This window comes from Desmodus rotundus, chromosome 9 (assembly GCF_022682495.2).
Source record: "Desmodus rotundus isolate HL8 chromosome 9, HLdesRot8A.1, whole genome shotgun sequence".
Taxonomy (NCBI): domain Eukaryota; kingdom Metazoa; phylum Chordata; class Mammalia; order Chiroptera; family Phyllostomidae; genus Desmodus; species Desmodus rotundus.
This window is the reverse complement of record NC_071395.1, coordinates 85,958,475-85,968,903: the sequence shown is the minus strand read 5'-3', so window position 1 is coordinate 85,968,903 and position 10,429 is coordinate 85,958,475.

The following is a 10,429-nucleotide window of genomic DNA, read 5'->3' as shown; positions in this document are numbered from 1 at the left end:
AAAGGAAGAAGAAATGAAGGAAGGAAGGGAGGTAGGGAGGAAGGGAAGGAGGAAGGGAGGAAGGAAGGAAAGTAGGAAGGAAAGAAAGGAAAGAAGGAAGAAGGGAAGGAAGAAAGGAAGGAAGGAAGACTATCTCTATGCAGTTTAACTGAAGTAAAGAACCAAGCCCATGATGAGCATATTTCAAGACCCCAGAGACTTCTTTTCAAATTAGTTTCGGTCCAGGATCTGAGTGCCCTGCTGATTTGAGCCACTGTACAAGGGTTGTTACAATGCCTTTTTCAGAAGTTACCTACTTACCAGGTAACACCTGCAAGATGCAGGTGCAGTAAGATGATCACAATACCGGGCTCAGGAATAAGGTGACTGACCGTCTTGGTCTGCCTGGGACAGACAGGCTTTCCCAGGATGCAGAATTTGCAGTGCTAAAACTGGGGAAGTTCTGGGCAAACTGGGATGAGTCAGTCATCTACTTTGGAAGCAAGAGAAGCAAAATAGTTGGGGCAGGGGAGAGGAGGGGAAGGACAGGCAAGAAGAAATTGGAACAGGAGGAGTTGGAGAAAGGTGAGCCAGATTCCACACAGGAATGTACCTAACTAGTAAGAATACTAATGATGAATAATTACATATAAGTAGCTCTCTCCAAATAACTGAAGTTTGTAGCCTCAAGGCATTCATTGTTTTGGAAGGTTGGTTTTCTAGAATATCATACAATTCTCTGCCTTATTCAAAGATGGTCTGTGTCATTTAACGTTTCCTTGTGTGGCACACGTTCTTCCTGGTAGGGTGTACTTGTAAAGGTTTGTCCATTAAGCCATCGGCTGCTGCTTTGTCTGGGGCCAGGAGCCCCCAGGCACCATCTAGGTTTCTCCTTCTGATCTGCTGTGTTGAGAAAAGCAGATAGTTCATTACGAGGACCACCTAACTAATATCAGAATGCCAGGCAGGCCAGAAACACGCAGGTAAGACAAAAAGACATGCCTCGAATGTAGGGGTTTTATGGTGACTGTACTTACTTTCAGAGATCTTTTTGATTTCAGGTTTGAGATTATATGCTGAGAGATCGAAGCTCTTAAGGGGTCTGATGTCTAAAAAACTATTCAATGTGACCAAAAATTTGTTGAGGAACTATTATATGGTTGGTGTTGGTCCCTCAAAGTTCTCGATCTGAACTTTGTCAGCAACAATCACAGTTTGGAAAATGGGCCGTACAGGTGTGTGTTCATTTTGTCTTACCCTTGAGGTGAGTCTCTGGGTTTTAGATAGTAAAAACTTACGTATAACAGTAACTACCAGTTATGGAGTGCCTGCAGCCTATGAGGTGCTGTGCGACAATGCGGTTCTTGCCCTCCATGTACAGAAAGCTTTGCTTCATTAAATATTTTTTCAGGGATGTCGCCATGGAGTCAGATATTTTTGTAATATTTTATTGGGAATGGTTTAAGTTGATTTTGTCAAAACTCTGTTGCCATGGAAGCTGCTCCTCTGTTTCTTTATGTTAAATGACCTCTTGGACCTTAGACTCTGCTGAGATTAGGTCTGTGACATCATCTTCGACTCATCACCTCCCTGATCCTGACACTTGATCCGAAAGACACCCCTGGGGCAAGTATCTGGGTTCACTCCTGTATAACAAACACATGAATCAAGTTTCACACTGGATGGTTGGTGGGGTTTTTTGGGGTTGTTTTTTTTTTTTTTTTGGCTTTCATGTTTCTAATTTTTGCTAATAGACGTCTACAGCTGAAGTTGCAGTGAAGCAACTTTTCACTTGATTCTGCAAACAAAGAGAGTATTTCACTAAATAGCATGTAGAGGTGTCCTTAAAAGGAGTTGCAATTGGCACTTAGACACAGACTGGTAAAAACAGATTATTTACCAACAGAGGAAGTTCAAAGGCAAGTGTGTACACATCCCTACAAAACCAAGTGCTCTCAGAGGGCAGCCATGCATGTGCAAGCGAGGGAAAGTTGAATCAGCGGGCAGGAGGTTTTCTCCTGTCCTGTCAGAAGCTCTCTTGGTGTGAGACCCACGAAGTGCTCCTCCCTGGCATTTCCAGAATCATCGGCAAGTTGCAGCCCCCATCCCTTGGGCACACTCAGTGAGGCAGCTGAAGAAGATGCCTGAGTTGCCATAGAAACAGAAAGAAGCATTGAAGCACACCTCTCCTGCATACTCCTTAATTTCATCTGAGTGACTTGATTCAAGAACCAAAAATAAAATGTGCACGGGGATGTAATTATATAAAAAGCTGTGTTCAGTTATAATAAATACAGTGTGTACTTTTGCTCAGTCTGCAGCTTGCTTCCCCCTTTCTATTTCAAAACATTTGAACTATTCAAGCAGGAGTCTTCATCTAAGGTTTAATTGAAGGGAGCCCAAGATTTTGCCAAGGTAATGGTGTGAGACTGTCTTTGGAATCCCTACCTTTCCCTGGCCCTTTCTCAACATCTAAATGTGGAATCTGCTAACACAAGGTCCATTTCCAGCGTATGTTCACATTGGGTCCTTTTGCCTTTGGTTCACTTGCCTATAGGTTTAGGATCATTTTTTAGAATGAAAAAAATGAAGTGGAAGGAGAATGCCATAAAAGCAATTAGTGGAAAAGGCTAACAGAATAATTCTCCTCCCCCTCCTCCTCCTTCTTCTTGTCTTTCTCCTTCCCCTTCCCCTTCTCTTTCCCTTCCTCCCCCTTTTCCTCTTCCTTCTCCTTTTTTCTTTTTCTTTTTAAAAAAATCCTGTTGCTACTTGCAATAAACACCTCCTTTCCCATTGGAGAGGTGGGGGAGGGAGAAACAAGCGTCTCAGAGTGCCCCCCTTGCAATATTATCTCACTCAGGAGGAAGGGTTCAGAATTTAGAGAGTTTGCCCCTGTCTTTGCACTTTTGGAGGGGCTGAGGGGTTCAATTTGCTGGAAGAGCAATTATCTCCTCTTCCTCGTATCCTTTAGTGAAACAAGGCAATCCTGAACCTGCTCGTTGGCATGATTCGAAAAGTGCTTAGACTGCTATTTCCTGCTTGTGATTTGCATGCAGTTGTGTGCAGTATAGAATTTACTTAGGAAGGAAAATGCAAAGGTACAAGGCGTGTCTGGTGAGGCAGAATACAATCCTATTCGTTGTCTGTGAATACGCCCTGTCTGTTCTCTTGTTCTGGAGGACCATGGATACCTTCTTAGCATTTTACACTGCATGAGGGCCTCCACTAAGGCTTTCTGCAAGGCCAATAAGTCCTTTATATGAATAACACATGAAAGAGGTTTTCCCATTTGGGAGAGCCAGCAGCCTGCAGGTAAAAGTGTGGCTGGTTCAGCTAGTGCCATTCGTAAAACTAGACTGGCGGTGCTGTTTAAATGCCTACTGAAACTAGCTACATGCTTGCAAAAAAAAAAAAAAAAAAAAGGAACTGAAGAATTTCCTTGTGTCAAAGGTTGAAGATTTTTCCTTTCAGGAATCTAGGATTTCCAGACCTTTTAACCTAGTGGCATATAACTGCCACTCAACGGGAGTTCATTACTCTGTCCATTTTAAGGGGACAGTTATTACATAAAATTAAAAAAAAAAACCCTGTGCATTTATAAAGCTGCTCATTTCTAACAAGGAGGGTCTTGCTAACCACGTGGTCATTTATTTTGCTTAGTAGCTCACTGGGTTTCAGGAGGTGAAAGGAGTAAACCTGGTGGGGGGAGGTAGGAGAAAGAAATCCGCACGAGCTATGACCAGAAGGAACGGTTAGGTGTTGTTTCCTGGGGAGTGTGTGCAGAGAATGCTCCTCAATTTCCATGTACATTTTCTGTAAAGCCAACATTGCTCAAGAGTGGAGTTTCCGGTTATTTTGGAAAAACTTAAAGAGAAGTTGAGGCTTTCTTGGGGTTCATGTGGGGGAAACAAAACCAAACCCGAGAACAGCAAAAACAAAACAAAAAAACCAAAAAAAAAAACCCACCCAGAAACAAACCATCTAAACTCAGAACCAAGCAGACATTTCACACTGTGCTTGAGGAGTATCCCCTTAGTGGTTATTACCACTCGGTACAAAGGTCTAGAAATTCTAGATTCATGAGAACAAACATTTCTGACCTTAGACACTCAAGAAATTCCTTCAGTTTTTTTTTGTTTGTTCATTTTGCTTTGTTTTGTTTATAAAGCTGTAGCTGCTTTCAGTCAGCATTTAAACAACAGGGCCAGTCTAGTTTTAGAAAGGGCGCTAGGTAAACATTCACACCTTGTTACCTACAGGCCGCCAGATCTTCTTTTCTAGAAGTCCGTCCTGCCTTTTAAAGGTCCCACAGCTCTCTGCTGTGGTGCATCCTGTCCTTGGTTTTACCCTCGGCCCCTCGAGGAAAATCGTACTGTCCAATTGTCAAGATCTTGGGGCCTTCCCAGTGCTCTGATCCAGCTCCCTGCTGACCTCCCAGCCCAGACTCCCGGCCCACTGACATTCTTTCCATGAAATCTTTGGTAGCAGAACTGTTGAAAAATTCTGTTAATATAAATACATATAACATTTAGCCTATACATTTTCCCCAAACAAATCTGCAATTTGAAGAAATTCTCAAAGGAACTCCTTTAAGTTTGGCGCATGGATTTGATGTCTCCCAATCTTTTTATTTCATGAAGATGCATTTAACTCTGCTGAGTGAGATATTAATTGTAACTGGAGTCGTCTTCTGCTGAGAAAGAGCTGCAAAAATTGCCTTTCACAGGTTATTGGAGCCTGTTGAGCCTTGATTTTCACATTAGAAAGTAAAAATAAAAACAGAATTTTGAGAGATGTAAAAGGAGATAGTTTTTATAAAAGTGCTCCATAAACGATAAAAAATTCTGTATGTATATTAGTCAGTTTTATACTTGTGGTAGCAGTTCTTCACTTTCTAATATAGATAGTCTTTACTCCAAATTCAAAACATTTAAGTCCACCCGAAAAAAGAAAAAGAGCTCTTCCTATTCAGGAAAGTTTCACCTAACACCAGGCATCTGGAACCATGATAGATGTTGGAGATTCAAAGGCACGATTTTCAAAGAGTTTGCAGTAGAGTGAGGGAGAATGAGAACAACAATTACAGTACTCCAATTTTAGATTTCTATATCTGTGCTCTGACCTTGGCAATCAAGCCAGAAGACCTCCAATACATGACTATGCAAGACATGTAAGCACCCGCCTCTCCGCCATGGCTGAGAAAATCCACGGCATCACCTGTTATGCCATGTGCATTCAATGTCAAGGTCTTGTGGGGTTTTGTTGTTGTGGTTGTTTGTTTCTTTTTTGTACTGGAGTTTATAAGGTTGGCCTTTATGCACCTGGACCCTGGCACTATGTGAAGGAAAGGCGTTGTTCTTGGCAAAACGCTCGGTAACAAACCTATCAGATTACAGAGTGGATTTCCTTTTTCTTGGGGCTTTGGACTCTATTCAGGGGGCAAGAAGGATAGGATTTCACAGCTTGTTGGGACATGCTGGTCATTTCTTATTCTCTTTCTTTCCCAGAAAAGAGTGTAGTCTCCTGGCAGACCTCCTGGTAGGGTCAATGCCCAAACAAGAAACACGTTTGGTGCCCCGGATGCATTCTGCTGACTGAAATGGCTTTGTTAACCCAAAACATAACAACTGCTTCCCAAGAACAAGAGGTAGGCTCTTCCTGGAACTTCCAGCCTAGGGAACGTGGCCTCGCTCTCTCACATGGGAGTGGAGCTGTTTCCACCAGGGTTGGTTGTATAACAAAACCTCCTCTCTGAATGTCGGTGTCCACAGTGATTTCCCCTCATTGGATTCCATGGAATTCTTTCTCTATCACTTCCTTCCAGATACTACTTCCCACTCTGCTTTCGTCACTTCATTTTGCGGTCAAATCTTGACCAAATTTTCATGTCACTGGAATCCTTCTAGAAAACTGGCGAAAATGAAGCACGACTATTTTCCTTTGACATTTTTTTTCTTAAAAAGAAAGCAGTGTTTCTGACAAAAAATTAGGAGGAGGCCCATTTTGCCCATCACCCTGTCCTAGCACACACACACACACACACACACACCGCTTGCACGTACACACATAAAACACGTGGACTCTGAGATGATTCCCAGAGTCGCTGTGAAGCAGTCTCTCTCTGTGGATATCGGTGGGATCAAAGGGGAAACTGTGCCCAGAGACTGTACAAACACCACGTAATTTTAGGCTTTTGGCCTGAATTATTTAGTGTCCATTATATGTGTTATACTTACAGGAAAGGAAATGATAATAATAATAGTGGGGTTGTGGTATTTTTTTCTTTATAATTTACATATAAATTCCACATTTTTACAGCACAAATTTATTCCTTTTTTGGATCTCATTCAAGATTATTGGGTGGAGCACATAGTTTATTTTTCCCATTCCCTTTTTCTTTGTTTCATTATAAATGCAGTCATTTATAAAATATCATCTGCATACCACTTTCACCAAAATCCATACAGATTTTCGATGTGTGGCATTCTCATTTAAAATTTTTTTCTAAGTAGTTTGTAATGACCAAAATGTTATCAAAATGAGTCTTAAAATCTCCAATTGAATATTTGTTTTAGTTTTTGTATTTTGGGGGGACGGGAGGAGTCTATCTTCCCTTTTGTTTTTAATTTCTAATTTTATTGAACTCCGGTCAGAAAACATGTAATGTATTATTTTCTCTAAAACACAATGGCCACTTTTCGTACATATGCCAGGACTATGGGAAATGAAAGTACCGTTACTTGCCCTTCGTTAGGCACAAATTCTAAGCATTTACATGCCTGCTCTTTCTGTAATTCTGGTATTCAACGTGCTGCAACGCTTTTTATCTGTTGAACATTCCGACTATAGAGATACACGTGTGTCGGTCTCTGCCACGACGGTGACATGGTCCATTTCTACTCGCATTTCTGGTGGCACTTTCTGTCTCTCTCAAAGTTACATCATCAGGTGTGCTTGTTTGGAGGACTACTACATCTTATTGGAGAATTACAGCTTTATAAAAAAATTAATTCTCTTTCTGCTTTTTGCCTTGAATTGCTATGCCAGACATTAACATGACAGCACTGGCCTAGGTTTTAAAGAATTTACCCAGCGCATCTTTTTGTTTTCTCCCTTTATTCTCTTCTGTAAATGTTTGTCTGATTTTTAAACCAATTTTGAGGAGAATAGTTATGATTGTTATGAAAATTGACATCTTTTCCATTTTTCTTGCTCTCTTTCTTTCCTGTTCTTTAGTGTAGGGATATGTTTGTCTGTACTTCTTCTTCTATTGGCATATAAATATATATTCCATCTTTCGTTTTAGTGGTTGTCTTTGCATGTTTAATAATTGTGTTTAAACACATCTTTCTGAAAACCCCTATAATTTGTTTGCATAATATCTATTTTCAATAAGACAAAAATATGCTTTCATCTCTCTGCATCTTATGTTACGTGATAAAAACCAGAGCTGACTGAATTTTAGTGCATTTTTATTTTAAATTTGATGCAAATTCAGTGTGCTTTCTTAATTAAGATGGAACAGACACTACAGTGATTCAAGGGGAATAAAATTTTTTACTACGTCAACAGAGGAATCTGGATTAAGTTGTAAATTCCAGGAAATAGGTCAGGTTGTTAATTTGATATTGAGCACAGCTGCCTTTTATAGTCTGGTTTTGCGAACCCACAACTTACCTTTACTCAACACTGCATGTGGTTAAAGGACCACTCTGCACTTAAACAGATCCTCTGCGTTATTCTGACGCACTGGGGTTTCAGAGCTTCTGTTCTACACCAAACGTGGATAGCTGGGCTCCAGCCACTTCCTAAGCCAGTAAGCTTGGGGTGGGACCCCAGAATTTGCACTTCTAACACATCTTCAAGTGGTATACACAAAATACTGACCCAAGGGCCCTATGTGAGGAACATGCCTAGTGCAATAAATTCTGAACAAAAGCCCTGGGTCCATGACTGGCACAGACTAGGTCTACCACTCTGTGAAAGGCATTTATTCCTCCAAAATTCCATCCTTTTTCAAGTAAAGGGGCAGAAGAAGGAGGGCCAGATAGTTTCTGAAGTCCAGCTAACTCTAATTTATTTTTTATTTCCTCTCTCTGAAGAGGCCGTGGTTTATTTTGTACCATTTTTGATAAAAGAGTGGCTCACATTATTGCACTTATCAGTGACCTTGAGATAATTACATAAAGATGATCATTTTTTGGTCTTTATATGCCAGTGGAAATTTCATACAAGGAGATACAATTGGTTTGTTAGAGGCAAAAAAGAAATGAAGAAAGTAAAATTCAAACAGAATAGAGAGTAGCTTACATAACTCATGCCATAGATATTTAAGTATTTAAATCATGGGTCTAAATGTTTTAATGTTTTTAGCAGCTAAGTTATGAGGAAACAGTGAAAATGAGATAAATGGTTTAAGGAATACATAAAATGCTATGGTGCTCCAAGGCTGAATGAAGGAAAACCTATTCAAGGAGCCTGGTTAGAAGACAGAAGACAACTTGCGTAATAGGGAGCTTTTGAGCTAAACCTGAAATGATGGCTATGATCAGAATAGGTGGAGATGATAGGGAGGACATTCGAAGCCAAGGGCCCACTGCAAACACACATCTAGACACAAAATACCTAAAGCTCTTCTTGATAAGCACAAGGGACCCACTGTTGTCTAGGGCAGGGATTTTGCCCCCTGGGAACCATTAGCAATGTCTGAAGACATTTTCGGTTTTCACCTTTTGGAGTGGGTGGGAATGCTAACTGGTTTTTACAGCTTGCACTGGGTGGGCATGTAATGGGTAGAGGACCAAGATGCTGCTAACCATTCTGTAATGCACAGGGCAGCCCCTACAACAAAGAATTATCCAGTCCTATTGTCAACAGAGCCACTGTTGAGAAGCCCTGGCCAAGAGTGTAGCTACTTTGAGACGTTAATGGGGAATCAGTTCAGGAAGTAGCTTAAGGATTTTAAATGATTTTACTTGAAATAGAGGGTTGTGGGCAAGCACTGAGGTTTTCTGAGTAAGAGGCTGGAACAGCTATAGTGCCTTTTAGAAAGATGAAGTGTCAAATACATCGAGTTGACTGGAGGAGGAAGAGATGAAGACAGGAGCTGGATGGACTAGTTAAGAGCCTATGGCAATATTTCAGGGGAGAGGTAGTAAGTGCTTGAACTTGAGAATGGAAAGGAAGTGATCGATTCCAGAGCCACTGTAGAGAAGAATATACATGACTTGGCAACTGGTTGAATCATGGGAGGAAAAAAAGGTGTCTGGAAGAGTTGAAGGTTCATTGCAGCCTAGCTAAATGAAGAAACAGGAGTCAGGAGAGAGGACTGGTCAGAAGAGGAAGGAATACACATTTGTTTTAAGGCCTGGGCAGGACATTTATAGGTGGACACATCAAGTAGGCTGCTAGAAGACAGAGAGATTGAAAGTAACACTTCTGTCTATGTTCCTACACCCTTCCAGTTGAATGGAATCCAAGTTGCCACCCTCATATGCAACAGCGTGATCTTTTCAGTCCCAGGTGGAAAGGGGCACAGGCTTGGCCCCTCAGCGATTCAACTAGAGGCCAGTTCATTCAGTCCCATCCTGGCCTTGCATTATTGGAGTTCACGGAGCGTTTAATAGTAGTTAAGGGGAGTAGCGTTGACTGGCAATCGTGTCTGCTTCTGTGTACATCTTCCATGATTTCAGGGCTGTGAATTTGCGAGCCACATTTGTTTTCTGGGCATGAGTTCACATTTATGTAAATTATCTTCACATGCTGCTACAAATCCACTCAAGTCGACTGTTCAGCACATCCCAACATGTACATTTGAGAGGCTTCCATGAATTACATTCTTTGTTCTAATCCTGCATTGACTCATTCCCATGCATTTGCCATCGCTCCTGCTGCAACTTGACCCATGGTGCAATGTTAGCCTTGTTATATATGTCTTACTTTCCAGTGGGTAGAGAGGCTGTCCCTCCTCCTCCTATATACAGCACGAGTGCATATAGAGGAGGCCAGGAATTAATCACTGCCCACAGCTGATGAATATAACAGCCAGAAACAGGCATCTTGATATATTCATTAAACGGAACCACGGTTTGATTCCTTCTGATTTATGGAAGGTATGTTTGCTTCCACTTCAGGATTTCCTTATGCTTCCAGCTCCCTAGAATCATGCAAGGCTAGAATCCATATATGTTCTGTATTTTCCAATCATATGTTTTGCCATGCAATTTGAGTTTTTGATACAAAGAGTAAATGGGGTATGAGGCGAATAAATCCTGGTCAGATATAAAATTTCTTTCTATGTCCTATGAGCTTTTCATTAACTGGTGTGTCAAAGTGCTACACCAGTTGTAGAAGTGCATATATTCCGTGAACTTTGTTGGCTCAGCTGAATTTGGTACCTAAGATCTTCGAGGAACTTGTCTCCGTGTGCAGTGGTCAAACTCACCCAATA